General features: G+C 44.5%; 1 long non-coding RNA gene across 1 annotated transcript; it reads left to right on the forward strand.

Moving 5' to 3' along the window:
* Window positions 1–1,499: 1,499 nt before the first annotated feature.
* Window positions 1,500–24,203, forward strand: LOC147023452 (uncharacterized). The gene is made up of 3 exons (XR_015060195.1): window positions 1,500–1,840; window positions 17,170–17,264; window positions 17,368–24,203. It is a non-coding gene; the product is annotated as an uncharacterized LOC147023452 (long non-coding RNA).
* Window positions 24,204–24,487: the final 284 nt, after the last annotated feature.

Raw genomic sequence — 24,487 nt, forward strand, 5'->3', positions numbered from 1 at the left:
TTAGCTCACCAACCTCTCTTTCATCGGCACCTGACATCCACCTTTCTCCATCAACGTTTGATGCCCCGCTCGACAGCTTCATGGACGCTGACTCGCCCCTGTCCATGTCGGGCTGAACGGGGAGGTGATGGCTGTCATTAACGTTTTGTGAGCGCTTCACGTTTTCGCTTGGTGATTCCGGCAAATGGCCGCTCTCTGGCGCCCTTCCAGTGCCCCAAACATGGCATCGTCAGCCAGTCCTGTGTTAATTGGGAGTTGCATCTTGTTCAATGATGGGGAAGGAATGATAGTGAGAGTTGACGGTTTGAGGTCACATTTACACCACAAGGAAATAAAAAGTTCTTCAGTTTATTTATTTTTCTTAATAATAAATTCCTTGTTGACATTTCAACCTGTCTGTGCTTGTCCTTTCCTTCCATTGGTCCAGCATTGCCCAAACCTCGATAGACTGGGAGGTAATTCCCAAACAAATTAACCTGTCATAGTTGGCACGCATCAGCGGTTGTGGATTTCACAATCAGTGGCTCGGCCAAATTACTTAAGATCGAATCAAGACAAGATCGGTGCATCACCGAGGGTGCGTTCCCCGGTCATGAGGCCACATGACATCTACTTAAACAGCAAATTAGACAGTGGATACTGGAACTCGTGGTTAACTGATTGGCGTCCGTGGTTGTGAAGCAGTCCACCATACCACAAAATCAATTGTAACAGGTGGCCCCAGGTCCGGTTCTTCTGAGGAGAAACAAGGATTAACCCCTTCATCAGAAACTCGGTCCCCGTGGTCATAACAGTAAGTGTGTGTGTGTGTGTGTGTGTGTGTGTGTGTGTGTGTGTGTGTGTGTGTGTATGTATGTATATATATATATATATATATATATATATATATATATATATATATATATATATATATATATATATATATTGTTACGGCTGTGGAAATTTGCAGAACACCATTAAGGTCCATAGTTCAGTTGGATCGGTAAGTCTGTGTTCAGTTAGATTTCCCCACCGTTGTTTAATCGGATTTATTCGTGTCACAGGGCTGTGATTCTTTGAGATAGTGTTTTTCTTTTCCTATCGTTATTTTGGACCAACCACCAACCACAACGCCGCTTCACAACAACCACAACCACACCTGCCTCTCAACAACCACGCCATCCTCACCACTCCGCCAGCAACCGTTAACATCTCCACGAACACAAAAGGGGAACAACAGCAACTCCCACCCCGATTTCTCTGGCAAACAAGCTCGACGGTTGGAAAGCAACTCCCACCCCTATTTCTCTGGTAAACAAGAATGACGGTTGGAACTCAACTCCCACCCCTATTTCTCTGGTAAACAAGAATGACGGTTGGAACTCAACTCCCACCCCGATTTCTCTGGTAAACAAGAATGACGGTTGGAACTCAACTCCCGCCCCAATTTCTCTGGTAAACAAGAATGACGGTTCGGAAACAACAACTGATCCAGCCGATCTCTGTTGGAATGTCCCCCCCCCCGGTCAGGGAGCTGTTAGCGCGCCGCGAAGGGAGGGACGGGGCGCCGGGGAAATAAAAGGGCGCAGGGAGGCGTTGTCTTGGACTTCGGTCAGGTCAGGGCGGTCGGTCAGAGTGTCAGTGTCAGACGGCGGTTCGTGGTCTTCTGCCCGTCTGGGTCTTGGAGAAGCGGTCCGTAGAGCGACCCGCTTGTTGGAGCTTGCAGTCAGTGGAGAGTCCGGGCATCGCGGAGGGGACGCGGACTGGAGGCGCCGCTCTGCCAGCTGTGTCGCGCTGACCTGCGCGTTCGTGCAAGGAGCGCCGGAGAGAGCTCGCCCACCATCGCACCACAAGGGTGCAGGTAACCTGCAACTGTCTCGTGGGATTCGTTCGGTCTGCCAAGTCCCACGCCATAAAGGCCCACGGGCCCTGTCTGGCGCCCTTGTCTTTTGCTTTCGAATGAATGTTGGTGGCACCGTGTTTTGTGAAGTAAAACTGTTAAGTGGCTGAACATAAGTTGCTTATAGTCGGTTGTAGTGCTTTTGCTTTATTTGCTTCCATACCTGCATAATTGACTGTATATGTGCATGTGTAAATAAATGTGTTGTGTGAATGTAACCCGTTCGTCGTCTTGTTCCCCTATTGGAACACCATATTGCATCTCGGAATATTAGTTGGGTTTTAAATACCCGTTAAATAGAATCGGATCCGGCGAGGTCGGGCGATAATACCTGCTCGGTTATCACTGCAGAACGGAACGAACCACTTGGGCGGTTCGTGTCCAAGCCGACCTGCGCCGAGGTACGGTCTCCCGGTAGGCTACCCGCGCGGGTACTTAGGTATATCGAGATTCGGTGAGTGACCCTATTCTGCGTGGGTATAAAATTGGCTAGGCCGTGGTGGGGTTGAAGACCTACCCGTGACAGGGTTCCGGCATTGTTCCGGAAGGTCACGACTGAATTGTCCGTCCGGTGGGCGAGCGGCTACTATTAGTGGAAAGCGGCCGTTCGCACGCCGGCGGGCGCGAACTCGTAACAATATATATGTACTGTATATATGTTTCCTCTTCTGACAAGATGGCCGAGAGGTGTGCACACTCACTTCTAAGCCATCTAGCCTGACCCAACTGTAAACTGTCATCCTGGTGTTTCACAGGCAGAGTGATTCATCGATTTGTGTGCCATTGCTTGGATGGACGTCCGCTTAATCGTCCAATCTTGCCATTAGTTGGCGGATGTTAAAGACCCCCATGGTGTCCTTCGCGAAGAGTATGCGAGCGATCGCCAGCACCATGATCAACTTCCAAATTCTTGCACTAACTACTGCTGAAAAGGCAATGGCAAAACACCCCGTATAACCCTTGCCGAGAAACTGTCTCAGCAGTACTGAACCTGCCTTCGGACAGAACTTCAGAATAGGAATACGAACATACATATATTCATGTACATAATAAAATCCTATAGTGATATCCTGTATATTTAGTGCCTGAGCTCCGCTGTGGGGCATCTGTGATTTAGCCTCGGTTGTGATTTCTTTTGTTCTGGACGGTATATGTGGTCGGGGATGTCGGCTTAAATTATCTTATGTTTTATTGTCGAATTTTTTGTTTTGGAAATTTTAATCTATTTCCCATTCATTGAGGTTGAATGAACAATTTCTGATAGTCCACGGAGATTTAGAAGAGATCACAGTATAAATGGAGGAAGTGAAGAAACTTTTAGAAATCTCAAGGGATGATAAAAGCTCCAGAGCCAGATAATATGCATCCAACAGTATTAAGTGGTTGGGGTTGGGGGGGGGAGATGATAATTGAGATGTAAGCAGACATCTTTAACAGCTCGTCGGAGTCAGGGGAGGTACCAGAGGATTGAAGAATAGCAAATATAACACAACTGTTTAAGAAAGGTTCCAGAGAATAATTGGAGAAATATACCGTTAGCTTGACTTAAATCGTTTAAATCGTGGGGAAGGTGTTGGAGACGTTAATTAAGGAATGGATAGGGAAGTATTTGAATGATTACAAACTGATTAAAGGTAAGCAGCACAGATTTACTAAAGGGAGGTCTTGTTTAACAAATGCATTAATGTTCTGTGAAGCAGTTCATGATTGGGTGGATGAGGGATATGTAGACTTTCAGAAGGCATTTGATAAGGTACCACAGAGGAGGTTGTTAGCTGGGGTGAGGGCTTGTACTAGGGTACTTCTGGGATGAGAAATACCATCCATCCATTGGGACCATACTCTGTGCAGAGCTTTGGTGCTGTCTAAGAAGTGTCCTTGGCCATTGGACACAATCCTGGACAGGTCGCCACTCCAACACAGTAAACCAGCATGCTGCCATTCATTTTGCCGACTTCAGAAGGATGACAGGCAGAGTCAACCCCACCTGTTATTAGTTCAACAGCCAAGTGGGATTTGAACTCAGGATCCTGGTGTCCCCAAGCCCACCACCCAAACCATAAAGCCAACACCAGGCTTGATGAGAAATGGGACCATTATTATTCATAATTTACATCAATGATTTGGATAATGGGTTTCAGACTCGGATTTCTAAATTTGCAGATGACACAAAGCTCAAAGGTAAGGTAGATAACTGGGAGGGGGTTATCAGATTCATTAAAGTGTTGGTACTTTAATATATCCACTAAACGATTGGCAGATGCAGTTTTACGTTAAAGATGTATGGTGATTGGGATGGGTAAGAAGAATGAAAATGGAGATTACATGATGCAAGGGTCAACTTTGGAGCATGTCACACATTAGAAGGATCTGGGGGTGGTAATAGATACGGGAGATGAGCAGGCAGCCCAGTGCCAGGTATAGATAAAGCTATTAGAGGTAAAGCAAACGGTTTTAGGTTGTCATCATTGGGGATAAATTATAAATCAAAAAAGATCGTGCTTTTTTTTTAATGCATGATCGAGGCTCATGGAGGAGCTACATCAGAATGGGAGAAACACCATCAGCAGAGAAAATGTGAGAGAGATCTCTTTTTGTGATAATCACCTTCAAGCAGTCCTGTGCCTTCGAAGACATTTTCATAAAGGTACTGTCTGCCGTTCTTTGGGTTAGTCAGTGTCACACGATAGCGACCCAACAGCTTTACCCTGGTCTGGTTGTAGAATGATCGTCTGATCAGATACCTCAACCTCGTAGTGTAGTCCATGCAGGTGCTTGATGGGTAAACTATTGCACGTGACACCAAGATCAACCCAGAAAGTTATCAAGTTGCTGTGTATGTCCACATCTGCAATAATCCACTTCAGATAGGACCTGGCAATAATGTGATCATCAAAATATCCTAAACTTGATACTGATCCTCTGCATAATCGCTATTCATATGAACAACATGGACAGACCTTGCTGGGCTTGCCTACAGACTGAGCCAAAGTGGTTCAACAAAAATTTAGTCTGCTGATGGTGTTTCCCCCTTTCCCCCATTCTGATGTAGTTCCTCCATGAGCCTTGATCAAGCATTTAAAAAAAAAAAAAACTTAACCACTATCTTTTTTGATTTATAATTTATCCCTGACGGTGACAACCGAAAACCATTTGAAAAAAAAAACACTCCAGAGATTCTGAAGCCATGTGGCAAAACGTTTTGTGGTCTGACAAAACCAAGGTGGGACTTTTTGGACTAAATGCAAAGCATTACGTTTGGTGAAAACCCAGCACAGCACATCACCCAAAGAATACCATCCTCACTGTGAAGCACGGTGGTGGCAACATCACTTTATGGTGATGTTTCTCATCAGCAGGGACTGGGGCACTTGTCAGGATAGAAGGGAAAATGGATGGAGCAAAATACAGAAAAACCCGAGAGGAAAATCTGCTGCCCTCTGCAAGAAAGCTGAAATTGGGACGGAAGTTCACTTTTCAGCCTAACAATGACCTGAAGCACACAGCCAAAGCTACACTGGAGCGGGTAAGAACAAAAAGATAAATGTCCTTGAGTGGCCGAGTCAAGGCCCCGACCTAAATCCAATCCAAAATCTGTGGCATGACTTGAAGATTGCTGTCCATCAACACTCTCCACGCAACTTGACTGAGCTTGAACAGTTTTCTACAGAAGAATTGGTAAATATTTCCCAATCAAGGTGCGCAAAGTCGATAGAGACCTATCCTAACAGACTCACAGCTGTAATTGCTGTCAAAAGTGCTTCCACCAAGTATGAACGCAGATGGGTGGACACTTGTCCAACCAAGATATTCTAGTTTTGTATTTTTTTAAACTAATTTTCTGAAATTTTCGAATTTGTTTTTCACTTGGAAGTTGTGGGTTACGATGAGTCATGAAAGGTGGAAAAAGTCTGATTTAATGTAATTTTATTCCAGGCTAAAAGGCAACAAAAGGTGAAAATTTTGAAAATATAGGCACTGTAGTTGTATTCGGTCTGGCACCCACTGTGTTTTTCACTGTAAGCACAGTTGAGGTAGGCAGGATTTCAATAGCTCATATACATTCCTTCTGCAATTCCATAGTATGGCAAAGCAGCAAGCACTTGGCTCTCCAAGTAAATGTTCGCACAGCACAGAATCATTAATTCCATAGATGATGCGATCACAGATTAACGATTCCCGAAGTGTTACAAAATTGCAAGTGGCTGCCGAGATTCGTAGTTCTGTCACATATTTGTCAATGTTATCACCACTCTCTTGGCCTCTGGTGAAGAAACAATAGCGCTCAATAGTCTCATAAGTACGTGGGTGGCAATGGGCATCAAAAACTTGCATGAGTTCAGTCACAATGTGCCCATCCTCGGTTGAGTCGAATGACGTGTTGTTGAAGCTCTCCTTACCTTCTGTGCCGATCAAGTAGAAAATCAACTTCACTTTGCATCTCGGCCCTTGCACACCCCCCTTGAAGGTTTGTAAAACACAACAGTCCTGTAACATGTACAAACCATGGGGAGTTCTAGACAGGAACAGGCATGCAGAACTATCAATTTGGAACTTTTACATGATCAAGAGTTAAACTCGATCAAAAGTTACTGGTAGTAGCCCATCGGTGAGAATACGAGATGCAAACGCCCCAGAGGGTACGAGTTGGAATTTGGCATAATGCAGTAGTGTTAAGCATTTGTATTCTGAGCTTGTGGAAACAGGAGTTTCCAAATAAAGAGTTATAGCAAGTCACCATTGGATCGTCAGTAAAACTCCAACTGGCTCATTCAGGACTTCCAGGGAGAGGTTATCTTGCTTGTTCTGCTTGGTGTGTTCTACATGTGGTATCATTCCACAAAATTAATGCCCTCAGGACAATCTGGGCTGGGCAATACAATTCTGCCTATGAAAAAGCAGCTCCATCCACATTTCCCTTCACCAAATGGGACAAACATAATAATAAACCACGACCACGTGTGGAATAACAAATATCGTATGGCTGGCAGGGTGGCCGAAGAGGTGTGCACACTTTCCTCTGAGCCGTCTAGCCGAGGTACGAATCTCGGCTCAGGTACAAACTGTCATCCTGTTGTCTTGCTGGCAGGATGAGCCAGCAATTTGCGTGCCATCCCTCGGACGGACGATAAACTGTGTGTCCCATCTCCCAGCATCAGTTTGTTGGTGGATATGAAATATTCCATAGTGCCCCTCATGAAGAAATGATGAGCTATCACCAGCACCCTGAGCAAATTCCAAATTCCCACACAAACCTACAGGGGCAACTGCATCAGAGGCAGTCACACTCACCTCGGCCAATGATGCTACTCGCAGCTTTGTGCTCCATATGAAAGAATAAGAAGAACAACTTTTGCATCAGAATTTGTAATGACGTCATTTACTGCTGTTCTAATCAAGCGTTTTGTATGTCAGGAGAGGAGTTTCAACAAAAGAGAAAAATCTGTTCTGTGCGTTAAGTATAATATGTGTTTGCTATACATGATGTGTGTTGCAAAGCGGGACAAAATGTTGACAGGTGAAGGCGAGGGCATCGTCACCCTATGACATACACACGTGCACCATCAGATGATCCGAGTACTCATTGGAACCAGCTGACATTCGCACCATCGAGTTGGATACGTACCTGTGGCTTGACTGGTGCCAGCCTGTCTGTTACGCCACGTCGCCACCTCCAAAAGGAAGGCAAAGAACAAACTACAAAACATGTGTTCTTTGTCGAGAAGTTACGGGGGATGTTCTTCAAAAGGAAAAAATGTCTTCCATAGAGACTGATTTCTGCACTACATCGAAGGCAGGATGGGCGCTATCGGCATTTGCTGCCAGATTTAGAGGCACTGAAAACTACAGATGTATACTGGCACTCAAATTGTTGCAAGACTTGCATGAGCTAGCACAATCTGGATCTCATTCAGAGGATTCTCCTTCGGAAGCACCAGGACTGACATGACAGATGCAAGCCAGACAGGGAGATGATCGCGATCTCAGTCAAATGTCATGGACTGAGGCACAAAGATAAGGTCCACAGAAAGTTCACGGAAATGCTGAATGTTAGCACATTTGAAGTTTGTCAGTCAAATGAGCATGCAGCAGAAGCTCAAGGTGATGAAGATATTCTGCATGTGCTCGGTAGTGTGAGCAACGACCTTGTAGCTGCAGAAGCCAATTATCACAAGGTATGCTTTTCAAACTACACCAGCAAGACAAACATCAAGAATCGAGCCTTTAACGACTGTAAATATGAAGACAAATATGTGAGTGCTTTTGATTGTTCCTGTGCTGGGTTGTTTCTACCGATGAGAGGGATGATGCTTGGAACCTTCCTCTGGAATGCAGAAATCAGTCGGACGAGTGAAGGATCCTCATGGTTGTACAACATCTTTTGCATTGCTCGTCACGTACAAGAATCAAGATTCCCAAGCACACAAGTCTTGCCATGGCTGTACGCCATATAACCGCATCAAAAGAACTGATCGCTTTACGAAACAGAATGGGTTACTGTTCCTCCTACGATGAGATAGAGGCCATTGACATTGGGCTAGCTAAGGAGATTCTGGAGAAGACAGAAGAACGGGGGGGGGGGGGTTGTCATTCCGTCGATCATCTCTCCCGGTGCCTTCTTGCAGGTGGCTGGTGACAATAAAGATATCAATGAGGAGACTTCAGATAGGAAACGCATCACACATGCCACTACCGCTGTGTTGATCATCTCAAAGGAACAGATGTTTCAATAGTTCAATGATGATGCAAGTTATGCACGAGTTCAGCATCAGTGGCAAAAGACCCAGCGTTACAAATTTTGTTCGCAAGGCATGTCAAGATTGGTTACAACGTTCAGAGCACTTGGAATCATCAGGCGGTCTGATGGACCTGACATGGGCTCATTTCTGGCTTTGTCCAACTAAATTATTCGACGTTAACATCTCACCAAACCAGCTGATATATCCCATCCAACAGTGCGTGCCTGGTTGGACTGGTTTCCGTGCAATGGTTTCATTTGCTTTGCCGTACAGCACTGTGGTGGGTTATTGTCCAATGATTGAAGGTTCTCCCACTGACTAGAGCACAATCTCTACAGTGATGAAGACGGCAAAAAGAATGATGGCAAGCTTTGAACAAAACATGAGCATCTCACATTTGACGTTGCCATCTATGTAAAGCCCAAGGAGATCCAGTGGAGAGTGCCCAGACGAGTTCTCAGGTACTGTCATCTGCATGGGAGGATTTCACATTGCTCTGAATTTCCTTGCTCTTCTGGGTAAAAAAAAATATAAGAACTCGGGCATAGAAGATCTGATAGAATCTGGCATATATGGTAGTAGTACAATAACTTCTATCTTTCATGGCAAATCCTACGATTGTGGAGTGAGAGCCTATAAGCTGACCACGGAGACGATGTTCCGTTTACGGTGGATCTAATTCATCATGTTGATGGCTTCTCAGGTGGGACATTCTGTCAAGAAAAATTCAAAAGATGCACGATGCTATTCTTCGACCGAAACAATTGAAACACTCAAAAGACTGAAACAATCCCAGCTATCCTGGACAAAAATCATTGCAGAGCTAGAGCGCCACTGGCAACCGAGTTCAAGCGATTTCAAGATGAATTCCGACAGAACTCTGAGATTTTCTCGTTCTTGGATGATTATATTGCAATGGTTAGCACATTGCTGCAGTGAGCACATTGCTGCTGCAGTTCATCAAGGCTGAGAGAAGTGCTGAGTGGCTCCTGCACCTTGCAACAGTTGCCAACCTCGCCCCACGCTTCAGCTCCATGGACAGATCAAACGACGCACGATGGCTGCCAGTTTATCTTGCAGACATGATGCAGCTCCCAGTGAAACATCCTGATGGAAATAATGAGTTTATCAACAGAAACCACGCGTGAGCAGATCAAGTAAACCATTTGCCCAAATCTGGACGAATATGGCTTTGGAGCAATCCATTAACCGGGATTCAAAAACAAAATGTGGCATTGTTGGAATAAGCCAGAATCCAGGAGCCCTTCGCGTTAGTTTGTGATGAGTCACAAAAGAGCTGCCATGACACGGACCCTCAGAGAAATATGACATTGAAGACTGACTATATAAAAACCCACAAAGAAGCAACACCGTGCAGAATTTAGAGAGTTGAAGAAGATCTACAAAAGCTTATCGACATCTTGAAGTCTGGATTGATGTCAAATCCCTTCTTTTTTTTTTCTTTTTTTTTTTTTGTATACCTTGGTCGAGGCTCGTATGAGAGCTAACACACAACTCACAGCAAGGAGGCATGAGACAAGAGGGGCAGGAGTGGAAGGGACAAAACAGTGGGGAACAGACACATTAGGTGAACTGTGGAAGGGAGAGGGATGGGGATGGGACGGGGAACATGGCGAAGAGAAGATGGACATTTCAGGGACTTTCAGGAAGGAAAGCAGGAGAAATGAAGGAAGTGGGCTTGGGTGGATTATCGGGGGTAGAAAAGATCGAGGATTTGGATGGGGGAAGATAAGAGGTGGTGGTGAACAGCTGTTTTGAAAGCCTGCAGGGAAGAATGGGAAAGAATAGAGTGAGGAAGTTTATTCCAAAGGCGCGAAAAAGAGGAATGAAAGAGTGAAGATGAGCAGTGATTCGTGATTTTGGTAGTTTTACCAGAAGGGGGTTGTTGGCGGACCTTGAGCGCCCTGTGGAAATGTGGTGGGGACAAATCGCAGAGAGAGCAGGGGGGGCAAGGCTGGAGAGGAGTCGGTAGAAGACAGAAAGACCACCGACCAACCTGCGGTGATTGAGTGAGAGGCCCAAAGACTCAGCTTCATTGCGGGAGATGCCGATGATCTTAAATGCCCTGGTTTCGACAGCGTGAAGCCGAGAAAGGTGGGAGGCAGGAGCACCAGCCCAGAGGGGAGAGCAGTACTCAATCAGGCTACGGACAAAAGCTTTGTAAGTGGTCAGGAGCTCAAGAGGGCCCAGGAAGGACTTAGCACGACAGAGGATTCCCAGTCGGCGACTGGCTTTTGAGGCGATCACAGCGATGAGATCTCAGTATTGACTGATGAACAATGAAACAGGTGTTGTGTCACTAGAGGAAGTGTCAAGTCGATTTCTTACTGCCTACAGCATTGGCAAGGACCAAATGACATCTTTCATTGTGCATTGGCTCAATTCAAACGAGGAAAAATTATTGAGACCCGTTTTTTGTAAAGATCAAAACGATGTCACCTGTGCTGAAGAAGAAGAAACTGAAGGTAGTCACTCTGTCAGCAGGTCGAGACTTATTCATCAGACTCCTAATTGCAGCAAAGGGAAGAGCCATTGACTTAAAGCATGTTCTGACATTCAAACTCTCGACAGTTACTTTTGCCCTTTACGATGCAGACAGAATCATGTGGAAGACCATGAGGTGTGTATTGCTGTCCAAGTTGAAGAAGTTAGGAGAAACAAAGCCAAGACTGCCCCAACAAGATGCAAACATGTTCACCACCATTGTTATCAATGGCATGGCAGTGGTGCAGATGGTTAAGAGTGGCAGTGTGTCAACATTTGGAAAACTGGTGACAAAAAAAACTCTACCAAATCATGGCTGTGCCATTAAGTGACAACGGCTACAATAGGGTGGACATGGTGTTTGACAATACAAAAATTAGTCCATAAAATCTGCTGAGTGAGCTCCATACTTTGTGAGATTTAGTGCCAGATTGATCAAGCAGACCTACAGTAATGTCTTCACCGAACACTTGGTGGAGGTTTTAAGGATGGGGAAATCACTAAAGGCAAATGTGAGATAATCCAGACCCTAGCATCTGACCGTGAAGAGGCAGACACCAGAATGCTGCTGCATGCCAGGCAAGCCACCTCTGAAACTGACAGACTTATTATCCAGTCTCTGGATACTGATGTGGTCGTGCTTTATGTTACCCATTTCAAGGACATAAGATGCAAAGAGCTGTGGTTCCAAACTGAGGTGAAGGACAAAATGAGGTATATACCTATTCATTCCATGCCACAATAGCTGATCCACAACAGTGTGCAGCACTTCTGGCTTCTCATGTACTGACGGGATGTGGCAGTAATAGTTCCCTTTCTGGCATTGGTAAGAATAAGTCATTTGGTCTCCTCAGCAGCACTCCAGAACACCAGAAAGGACTGGCAAAACTTGGAGAGAAATCAACTGTGAACGAGTTGACAAATGCAGATTGCAAGAAGTTTGTATGCAGTCTGTATGCCAGTGTCCAGAAGGCTGGCACAACATGTGACAGTCCGGTACTTGTTGTTTTGCCAAAAGAAACAGAGAAATGAAGGGCTTCCACCTCCGTCAGACAGCCTGGATCTTCATATTAAATGGGACATCAGACACTCGTGTGGATGCAAGCTCTTCGGGAAAAGCAAAACCTACCAGATCCTATTAGGAGTGCATGGGAATATCAGATGATGTGCAAGCTCTGGACAAAGATGATGATGGACCCAAGATAATGGAAAAAAGATCCAGCACCAAAAGATCTTGTTGAACTTGTTGTTTGCCGTTGTGCTAAGACTGCCTGCCATCGCTCTGATTGTACTTGCAGGGTGAATGGACTTGTGTGTACCTGTACGTGCAAGGGTGATACCTCGAAAAACCCAAAAAACCTTGTCGTTGATGACGATGAGGATGATGAAGCTGGTCATTACCACACCATGTCAGAAACTCGACATTTTTAGGACTGTTGTATATTTCTGTTTTTCGAAAATCTGTGGTTAATTCAGTGATGTCTACGAGGAGCATCCCTATTCTCCCTGAACATTTATTGAGTATGTATGAGCCACCATTTTGAGATGGTATGGCTTTTAAATAACTCGGTATATTTTAGCTCGATTGCAGGATTTTATGCATCATCATGGATAAATCCAATTTGATAAGCATGGTAATTCGATGATAAAAAAATTTTAGATGTACTTTTCTTACCTCCATGATTGTTTTATAATTTTCCAAGCGGTTTTCATGAAGAAAATTGCATTATTAATGACAATTTTTTATTTTACATCCCTCCCCTACCCCACCCCAACCCCGTAAGACGATAAACGCCCCAGAATAACCTGATTCGTTTATGACCAATACCAGCATGATGTAGGATTGTCTTCTGTTCCATTTGCACTTCAGTTATGTTGGATTGCTGGAGTTATTGCAATAAATATTACATTAAATAACACCAATATGGCATCATCGCCCCAATTTCAGGCACTTTTTGAGAGCAGGCCCCCACCACAGACATTGGCCTGTAGAAAATAAGTTATATCACAATATGGAGTGACATCCACCATAGAAATGTTTTCGAAGGGTTGCCGTAACAAAAAATTCCACCCAACCTTGTATGCGGTGCAAGTTGAGCGAGACCTTTTTTCACAGACCTTGCTCCTAAAATCATCTATAAGAAGAATAAGAAGAACCACTCCTTTGGAGTCTTCAGACGCATAGGGCTGCTGAAGCACTTTTTCCTTGGCAAGGAGCCCCATCCTGGATAGGTCACCACTCCGACACATGATACTCAGATCGCTCATTCTTTACAGTAAGCTGGCACTCGTTTTGCCAACCTCAGAAGGATGATGGATTAAGTCAACTCACCTGGTGTTATGTTAATGGTATCATAGGAGCTCAAACCCAAGATCACGAAGATCCGAAGCCAACCACCTTAACTGTTAAGCCAATGCCAGTCTTTACAGCTTGAGTGTGGTGTTGAAGAGATAACAATAGGGTGGCTTTCGAGTGGTGCAGAATAAATAGCAATTGGACCAGGGGCATGGCTTTAGAGTGGTGCAGAATAAATAGTAATAGGACCGGGGGCATGGCTTGAGAATTGTAAAGAATAGACAGGAATAGGATCAGGGGGCATGGCTTGAGAATTGTAAAGATTAGACAGCAATAGGACCAGGGGCACAGCTTGAGAATTGTGAAGAATAGATAGCAATAGGATCAGGGGCACAGCTTGATAATTGTGAAGAATGGATAACAATACGACCAGGAGGCACGGCTTGAGAATTGTAAGGAATAGGTAGCAATAGGACCAAGAAGCACGGCTTGAGAATTGTGAAGAGTAGATAGCAATAGGACCAGGGGGCATGGCTTGAAAATGGGAAAGAATAGATAGCAATAGGACCAAGAGGCACGGCTTAAGAATTGTAAAAATCAATAGCAATCGGACCAGGGGCACGGCTTGAAAATGGTGAAGAATAGATAGCAATCGGACCAGGAGGCATGGCTTGACAATTGTAAAGAATAGATAGCAATAGAACCAAGAGGCATGGCTTAAGAAATCTGAAGAATAGATAGCAATAGGACCAGGGACATGGCTTGAAAATGGGATAGAATAGATAGCAATAGGATCAGGGGCACGGCTTGAGATTTGTGAAGAATAGATAACAATAGGACCAGGAGGCATGGCTTGAGAATTGTAAGGAATAGGTAGCAATAAGACCAAAAGGCACGGCTTGAGAATTGTGAAGAATAGATAACAATAGGACCAGGAGTCATGGCTTGAGGATTGTAAGGAATAGGTAGCAATAGGACCAAAAGGCACGGCTTGAGAATTGTAAAGAATAGATAGCAATAAGACCAGGGGTCACGGCTTGAAAATTGGAAAGAATAGATAGCAATGGGACGATGGGGGCACGGCTTGAGACTGGTACAGATTAGATAGCAATAGGACCAGGGGCACGGCTTGAGAATTGTGAAGAATAGATAGCAATAGGATCAGGGGGCACGGCTTGAGAATTGTAAAGATTAGACAGCATTAGGACCAGGGGCACGGCTTGAAAATGGTGAAGAATAGATAGCAATCGGACCAGGAGGCACGGCTTGAGATTTTTAAAGAATAGACAAGTCTGAAGACGACGATGGTTCACGAGCGGTATTTGACGATGTAGATTGTTTCAGAAGTGAAGGATGAGACAATGTGATAATGTTAGACCAAGTTATAAAAATGATCAACATGATGTGGTACGAGTGACAGGTTATTAGCTGCAAAATGTCGAAAAACCGGTTTCGTTCAACAACTTTAAAAATTTTACCTTTGCATAACCTTAAAAGGTCACAAAACAATGTTGTGGACATTAAAATAAGGAAACAGGATACGTGCTATAGCTTAATGGAGTTAGTTCGGCGAAGAAGGTCGAAAATCCAGTTCGATTCCCACAACTTTGAAAATTTGACCTTTGTGAACTTTTAAGGTCAAGGGTCAAGGATTATGACCTTTGGTGCAAAACTTCCTCTGGAACATTCCAGGAACAATATAACGTCATATAGGCTATATGGCATTTCACACTCCTCGGATTATCCATACTTTGATGAAATCAGCGTAAAAACAAACTTGAAAGGGGGCGTCACGGGCAAGGTGTTCGAGATAGAGAAAAATGGTTTGAAGACTTTACATGGGGAATGACCTCAAGATTATGCATAAAAAATATTGTCATCCGAGCTCTCAAAGTTTGGGCGGTTGTATGATTTTTAAGTCAAAATTTTCTAAGTTCCTGACCTTGTGACCTTGATACGAAAATGAAAAATCGAGCTCCGTGGGGCTATGCAGGTGCCATTGGGCTAACCAAATACCAAAAACCCCTGCCAGATTCGACAAACCCCTCGGAGAAGAAATTTTTTATGTCAAAATCGCAATTTTCTAAGTTCGTGACCTTGCGACCTTGACCTTGGGACGAAAATGAAAAATCGAGCTCCGTGGGGCTATGCAGATGCCATTGGGCTAACCAAATACCGCAACCCGTCAGATTCGACAAAACCCCCTCGGGGAAGATGCAAATTGAAATCGGCTACCCCCTAAAAACACGTTTTTTGGGCGTGGACCACGCCCATTTTCAGGAAAACACAACTAGATCATGATATAAACCTCCCACCAAAATTTCATCAGGATCAGATCAAAACCCACGGAGCTCTGCTCGGGACAGACAGACAGACAGACAGACAGACAGACAGACAACAATAACGAATATAGTGGTCACTTATATTTTTCGTGAAAATATTTTTTCGTGAACAAATTGTATTTTTCGTGAACCAATAGGACCAAGAGGCATGGCTTAAGAAATGTGAAGAATAGATAGCAATAGGACCAGGGATCTGGCTTGAAAATGGGAAAGAATAGATAGCAATGGGACGAGGGGGCATGGCTTGAGAGTGGTACAGATTAGAGAGCAATAAGACTAGGGGGCACGACTTGAGAGTGGTACAGATTCGATAGCAATAGGACGACGGGGCACGGCTTGAGAGTGTTACAGATTCGATAGCAATAGGACGAGACGGCATGACTTGAGAGTGGTACAGAATAGATAGCAATAGGATCAGGGAGCACGGCTTCAGAGTGGTAAGGAAGAGAGTAAGGAGAGAAGGAAGACGTTACTATTTTATGCAAAGAATCGTTATTGCCTGATATGTTCTTGTATTGTGGGTGAGGGACTAAGGATATATAGGTTTCAGAGACATAGATAGGTAATGGTATCGGTATGCAAGGCCGAAGCCTTGTCAGTGGTTGAACATGTTTGCCGAATATATAAACAGTGCTGGGTGGGTGCTGCAGGTTGTTTGACTTTTTTATCATTCATTATTTATTTCCTGAAAAGGCACACATTGGATATATTCAAATCAATATAAATTCGTCGAATAGCAAAATTATAAGCAAGTAGGGGACTCAATAGATGGCGCAAGGTACATTCAAAATGTCCTTGGAATGAGATACTCATGATAGTTTAAGAAACACAAAGGTTATTTTTTTATTATTAACAAACAGGTATACTGTATATAATTAGAGTTCATAGAACACCTTTCCCTGTGCAGTCTGGAGAAAAAAAGGACATGGGCGGGGTCTGCAAGCGACAAATTTGATTGGTCGAGATGACGTAAAATGGCATAATATTTTCTCCAAGTACTGCCAAACGGAACTTTTTTGAAAGTGCTAAAAAAAAAAGCGATTTGTGTTCTACAGTGCTCAAGTATACAATTACATTGAAATAAAATTATTGTAAAGGTCAGAAAAAACAAAATTTCAGAATTTTACCACCGTTGATGCAGCGGCTTTTTCCACCACCTTATTACCTCGACCACTGAAGGTGGAAAGAGGTTGTTTTCATCCCTGTCTGTTTGTTGCTTGGAGAGAAAAAAAAATTCATCAAGTATGTTGGTCTGCAATATTTGACTGTTTGTTTGTCACACGATTTTTGGCCACAACTTTCAAGCAATCGTTCTGATTGTGTGTGTGTGTGTGTGTGTGTGTGTGTGTGTGTGTGTGTGTGTGTGTGTGTGTGTGTGTGTGTGTGTGTGTGTGTGTGTGTGTGTAGGTGACCGGTCAAGCACGGCAACGCTTAATATTGGTGAAGATCCAAATCCGGATCCGGATCTGAGAATTTTTTAAGGGATTCTTCACCATTGAGAGGTAGGGACAAAAGCGATAGCTACACGGTGTTTCAAAAAGATTGATACAACTTTGACTTCCTGCTATGTCTTTGTTCTTCGACTTATACAGTTTTTCTTTTCAGGGTTTGGTGGTGTTATTATGGGATTTGTTCACTGGTATTTCTAGCTCCGTATCTCAACTATGCCATTGACAGTGAAGCAGAAGACAAAAGTGGTGGCTCTGTGGTACGAGACTAAATCGTATGTAAACATCTGCCGGAGGTTCTGCCGGGAATGACCTTAGAACACGTGATGGACCCACAAATTGTGCCATTCAACATATTGTGAAACATTTTGAGCACAAGCGTACAGTGCACAACCAGAGCAAGAGCAACAGTGGCAGGCCAGCATCAGTAACCAAGAGCCAAGCCAACATCGACTCCGTGTGTGATTCTGCAGTGGACAGTCCCAAGAAGTCCCACCGCTGGCGCTTCCGGGAGCTCGGCATCAAACCAGCATCAGTCTGGCATATCCTCACTTAGGAACTGAATCTTTTCCCATACATTATCTCCATTAGGCATAAATTGAGTCAAGATGGCATGATAAGGAGACTTCATCATCATCATCATCATCATCATCATCATCATCATCATCATCATCATCATCGTTTTACGGCCGATTCCATGCTTGCATGTGTAAGCCATCGTTCACCTAATGGCTGCTTTCCAGGCTGCACGATCCCTTGCTAGCCCTCATCTTAGGCCTTTCACTCTAAGATTATCTCTCAGCAACTCATCCCATGTTTTCCTCAGATGGCCTCTTGCTCTCCTTCCATTTACATTCATATTTATGCACTTCTTCACACAACTAGCCGCCCACATCCTTTCCACATGTCCGAACCATCTCAACCGACCCCTACGCATAACCTCACGAATGCTTTCTATACCTAACCTATCTCTCAATTCCATATTTCCTTTCCCATCCTTCAATGTCACATCACACATCCACCTCACCATTCTCATTTTATTTTGTTCACACCTCCGTTCATCCTCCTTTTTGACCTTTTTGACCACCGATGTTTCGCTGCCGTACAACATCACACTTCGAACGCAAGCTGTATAAAGTTTTCCCTTTAATTGGAGAGAGGTCCCTTTCGATGTCAATAGGAGTAACAACTAACTAAACTTCCCCCAGCCACTTCTAATTCTTGCAGTCACTACTGCCTCCACACCACCACCTGCATTAATCATATCACCAAGATAACAGAATTTATCTCCACATTCCAGAGATATATCCCCATCAACTAACCTTTTCGCTCAAACTGGATCATCTATTTACCTGCGCAAACAGCACATTTGAAGTCAGGTACCACCTGCAGTCGACCCCTGCTGCCAGTACACCTCTTGCGCACCCAGCAGTTGAAGGATTTACGGAATTTTACAGGATTTACACAATAGTGCAACACAGAGCATTGTGGAGTTCACTGATAATTTTCCCGTGGAGTTTTGGTGGAATTATCATTCGGCTACCCCAAAGCAGGCAGTCTGCATCAATAGAGAACCCATCCATCCAGATGAGGTATGGTTTTGCCTCTTCTGGTAGTGATGCCCAATTACCAGACATAACAGTGTATAATTTGTGACAAATCTGGATTGTTATTGCTCGCACAAGCAATCTGCTTTGGGGTTACGTGCGCCTCATCGTGAATGACGTTAGCCATGAGATGAATGATATCACCAGATTGTGGAGGTTCTGGGATGGTTAAGGGAAGCGGCAAGCGACTGAGTGCGTCGGCAACAGTACATTTCCTTACCCACGTGGTAAACCAATGAATAATCATAACCGACAAGGGTCAACGCCCAACTTTGTACATGACCTGATGAAGTGGGCAGAATGGCTCTGGTTTCTCCCAGGAGACCTAATAAGGGTTTGTCATCAGTCTCAATGGTACGATGTCTTCCAAACACAGCTTGGTGCAACAACGCACACCCAATGCCATATGAAGAGCTATCACAACTGAGAAAAAGTTCCTTGGATGGGTCGTAATGGACAAGTAATGGCGAGGAGGATAGCATGGTTTTAGCGGCCTTGAACACTTGTTTAGGCAGCTTCCCATTTCCAGACAACACCTTTCCTGAGGAGAAGATGCAGAGGCTCGACGGTTGTGCTTCGTTGAGGCAGGAAATTTCCAAAGTAGCTCAACATACACAGGAATGCACGAAGTTCTGAAATGTTTTGTGGCATTGGTGCATTCGTAATTGCTTCAACTTTGCTTGGAGCGGGCAAAATGCTTTGACAGGAGATTTGATGACCCAGATATTCAACTTCACATACCAGAAAGGTACACTTCTCATACCTTTGGTGTAACCCAGCTTGATTGAGGACTTTGTTTCGGTTCTCGAGGTGTTCATGTTGTGACTTGCCATTCACGAGTATGTCGTCATGGAATATAACTGTCTTTGGTACAGTTTTCAATCACGTCTCCATCTTGCATTGGAAGGTTGGTGCAGCAGAGCGTATGCCAAATGGGCATCTGTTGTCCATGTAGAGTCCTCGATGAGTGTTAATGCATTTATTGGGCTTGGATTCATCATCCAGTTCCATTTGAGCATTGGCATTGGTCAATTCAAGCCTCGTGAATGTCTGGCCACCCATGAGAGTGGTGAACAGGATAGCTTTGGGAAAAGGGTAGCCAACCAGCTTTGAATAGCGTTTGATAGTCATTTTGTAGTCCCCACAAATGCACACTGTTCCCATAATTTTTGAGTACTGGTACGTGCCCGTAAAAAAAAATAAAAATTGATAAATAAATAAATATTCAAACCGCGAGCAACAAACAACAACCACATAGGCCGTTTCTTCGCTCTCGCGTGCCCGTCCGTGCGTGGCCCAGAAGTTCGCAGTTACGATTATTTGCAATTTAGTTTTAATACCCAAATATTCAATTAGCGCCTACGTATTTTACCTTTTCGCAATGTCCTGGCAAGGAAAAACAAAAAGAGAAGAGAAGAGAGAGAAAAAAAATTTACTTCCTGGTTCGGAGCACACAAGCACTGTGATGTTACTGAAATTATGCACCATCTCATATGAAAACGATCATAACTTGGGGCATTGTGTTTATCTATAAATGCGCATAAGAAATGGAGAAATTATTAGAATACACGAAGTCATCACTATCCGGAAGTCCGTACGTTGTAACCCGTAATGGGGAACGTGGCTGAGCTTCCCTTCCCCATCGGCCACACCCACGCAACAACGTGTCTTGTCATTGGTTTGGTAAATAAATGGCCATAACTTGGAAACCACTTGTCCGATTAATATCAAACCTTGAAAAGGCACATCCTCAGGTCCCAGCAATATTCATGGCAAGTTTAAATGAGATCGGACCAGTGGTTGTCGAGAAACAGCGGTCTCAGACACACAGACACACAGACACACACACACACACAGATTGCTGGAATTATAGATCGATTGGAACGATATGTGCCGCCCAGTTAGAGTACTCAACTGGTGAGATGATTCCCTCACTCTACAGGCGGTCAAGCTCACATTCAGTCATTGATTACATCATGCAGGGCACAGGTCTAGCCTTATGGAACAATGGCCGAGTATGTGCAGAAACATGAATCCTCACTTTGGGCCCTGCAAAGGTACCAACACCATCACTGAACAGGCCAGCGTACTTGTTGAGCATGGTATTCAATCCAGTATCAGAGTTGTGATCCAGCACCCACATTTGCCTGGTATTGGCTTCATGGTTGGGCTGGTGGGCTTGGGATCTTAGTATCCTGAGTTCAAATCGTGCTTGACTATTGAATTAATACCAGGTGGGGTTGACAATGCCACTCATCCTTCTGAGGTTGGCAAAATGAGCGTCAGCTTGCTGGTATCCTGTGTTGGAGTGGCGACCTGTCCAGGATTGTGCCCAATAGCCAAGGAGACTGCTGAGGCAGCACCAATGCTCTGCACAGAACCTGGTCCCATTGGATGGATGGATCAGAGTTGGAGACTCTGGTTACATCATTCCAATTAAGTCTGATTACTCGTAACTAATCTCGGCCTCAGAGGGTTGGTCCTTCTCCACGCATTATCAGTCGAGGTAGGACATGAGTGCTGTTTCCATATCCGACAGTTATGTTAGCTGAGCCAAGTACAGGAACCACCTCCATGGTGTATGTTCTCAAGTCAGTAGATACAGACCGGAGTGCAGGAGCCTTTGAGGGTAGATGAAGGTAAACTTGCTCTCGCCCATAATTGATGTGGAAGCGCCGGTATCAACATCCATTCTCACTGGGATCTTATCGATTGTTACATCAACTATAATTGGAGCATCGGAGCTCTTTGTTCCAACAGAGAAAACCTCGTAAAGTTCCTCCCTTGACTTTCGGCTGCAGGCTGTGCTCTGTGACCTATCGTTCGTTGCATCAGGGATCACTCCAATGTAATGAGCAGGACACAAGTTTTTAGACTTGGATCGAGAACGACACTTCAAGTGTCCCCGCTTATCACAGTTGTCACAGGTATAATTCCTGTACTGACATTGGAAAGTTTGATGATAACCACAACGTCAACATGTTACCCCAACCTTCCGTGTCGATTCAGAAATATCAGGAAGTGGAGGTGAATTTGGTGCCTTTCTCAGACACTTTTGCTTGTAGCCAAAGGTTACCTTGTTAACCAATGGGTCCTGCTGGATAACTTTTGACTTGTTAGAGATCACACACAGGCTCTCGGCAGTTTGCAGACACGCAGTGGCTATTTCCATGACCTTAGACAAATTGGGGTCGGATTCAGTGAGGAGTTTCCGCAGAATTGAGTCGTCATTGATGCCTATTATAAACAAATCACGCAACATCTCTTCGGGTTCATCTGAAAACTCACAATGTTCGGCGAGTCGGCGTAAATCAGCCACAAACTCAGATGCTGACGGACCATCTTGACAATGGTGGGTATAAAGTTTATATCTCGAGACGATATGACCCAGTTTTTGGGGTGACAATGTCTTTTCACGAGATTGACGAGCTCTTCATACGACTTGTCAGAAGGTTTGGCTGGGGCAAGAAGATCTTTAAAGAGGCCGTACATCGGGGCACCGCATACGGTCAGTAATACAGCTCGCCGCCTTTCAGCGTCCTCATCGGTGTCCATTTTGTTTGCCATGAAGTACGGCTTCAGACGATCGGTGTAGTAAGCCCAATCATCCCCCATTGAGTATTCTTGCAATACACCGATGTACGAAGACATCCTCGTCGCCAATGTAATGTACTCAATAGAGAGGGACGAAGGCTCTGAAGTGGGAACAACAGGTTTTATTCGGACACGGGTACAACACAATACAGCACAGCATCCGAACATGGGCGGGACATATGACTCTGCCTAACCACGCACCGGTGCACCCAGGTATGCATGCATGAGCCCAAACTACTGTTACATCTCAACGACCATATCTAAAGCATCCCCAAACTCAAGTATTCTTACACATTCAGTGTTTCTAACTCCGAAACCTGACCTGCCATGCACATCCTCATATCCTTCTGCCAATGCTCCAACATGTCCATTCAAATCCCCTCCCAACACAATGACTTCTCTCTCTCGCTCATCCCTGAAACAACATCCACAACTGTGTCCCCAAAACTCTGCTTCTCCTCCTCACTTAATCCTATCTGTGGGGCATATGTTGACAATACTGTTAATATACACTTATCAAACAACAGCTTTAGAGCTATAACTCTTGCATTTACCCTCCGAACCTCCAACACCTTCTCCATCCACTTATTAGCCACCATAATGCCAACACCACTAGTTCCAGTCACAACCTATCCAAAATAATTTATACCTATCATTTCTACCTGTGACCATTCCTGCAGCACCTCCTCTCCACCTTGTTTCTTGCACACAGCATACATCCACTCTGAGTCGGCTCAAAGTTTCCAGCTCCACCGCTCATCGTACCAACATTCAGACTAGCAACCCTAACACCGATCTTATCATGCCGAGTGTGCCAGCATGACAGGACAGGTATGACAGGTGTGCTTTATGCATGACAGGTTTGCTCCCATTTGTAATTTGTACAACCATATATTTCAAAGAAGAAGAAAGTGAGGGAACCTGACTATAAAAGCCACCCTCCATGGTATATGCCACGGCAACTCCAGACATCAGTGCGCTTACATGACCTGATGCTGTTACACCAGCAGTCCAGTGGCCTCGTGGGTGACCCACCCCAGCCCACTTCAAGGACACCCATCCATGTGTGACATGGCACGAAAGCAGATGGGGTATTATTCCCCTTCTGATAGAGCAGCCTCCCATTACGCTACGGCTTGGTTCGGGCTCCTGTACTATCAGGCAGTAAGTGCCAACCTGTTTAGACACACACCCTGTACACTCTGGATAATGCATCAACACTGCCCCGATTTGGGTGAAGATCCAAACTTGGATCCGGATTCGAGAATTTTTAAAGTGATTCTTCACCATTGAGAAATATGGCCACAAATGATATCCATCCATCATCCATTGGGACCATATTCTGTGCAGTGCATTAGTGCTGCCTAAGCAGTCTCCTTGGTTATTGGGCACAATCCTGGACAGGTCGCCACTCTGACACAGGATACCAGCAAGCTGGCACTCATTTGCCAACCTCAGAAGGATAACAGGTAGAGGCAACTCCACCTGTTATTAATTCAACAGCCGAATGAGTTTTTAGCTCAGGATTCTCAGATTCAAAGCCCACCACCCTAACCATTAAGCCAACACCAGGCATACAAATGACATATAGCATGATATTTCAAAAAAAATGATTGGGCCAGATATGTTCTTCTGGATCAGGCATTGCGTGGCGGAGGCGTGTGCTCAACCGAGTTCCCTTCTTGTTTAACATGTTACATTCTCTGTGCCTGTTGTTTGTGTCCTTTATGACGTCAGTAAAAACAGTACGTTTCCTATTTGGAATGAGTTTTCATTTTCTTTAACTGCTAGATAGCCAGACAGAGTAAAACAATTACCTTACTCCTCTCTGCGCATGTGTGATCGGAACGAGATTCCGTACAATTTGCCAAATTCAGAGCCAAAGTTACTGCAAAAGTGCAGGTTTCTGTTCTCAGTCATGTTCAAAATATAACATGCAATTTAAATTAAGTTGTTCCCTGATCATAAACTGACATTTGTAGACAGACAGACAGACAGACTCGGTAAAACATTGCTTAACCTCGCTTTTCGCTTCACGCGCGTGCGGCATTAAGATGGAAATATGTTTTCTTTCTC

Source organism: Eptatretus burgeri, chromosome 7 (genome assembly GCF_056783735.1).
Source record: "Eptatretus burgeri isolate ZD-2024b chromosome 7, Ebu_testis_v1, whole genome shotgun sequence".
Lineage (NCBI taxonomy): Eukaryota > Metazoa > Chordata > Myxini > Myxiniformes > Myxinidae > Eptatretus > Eptatretus burgeri.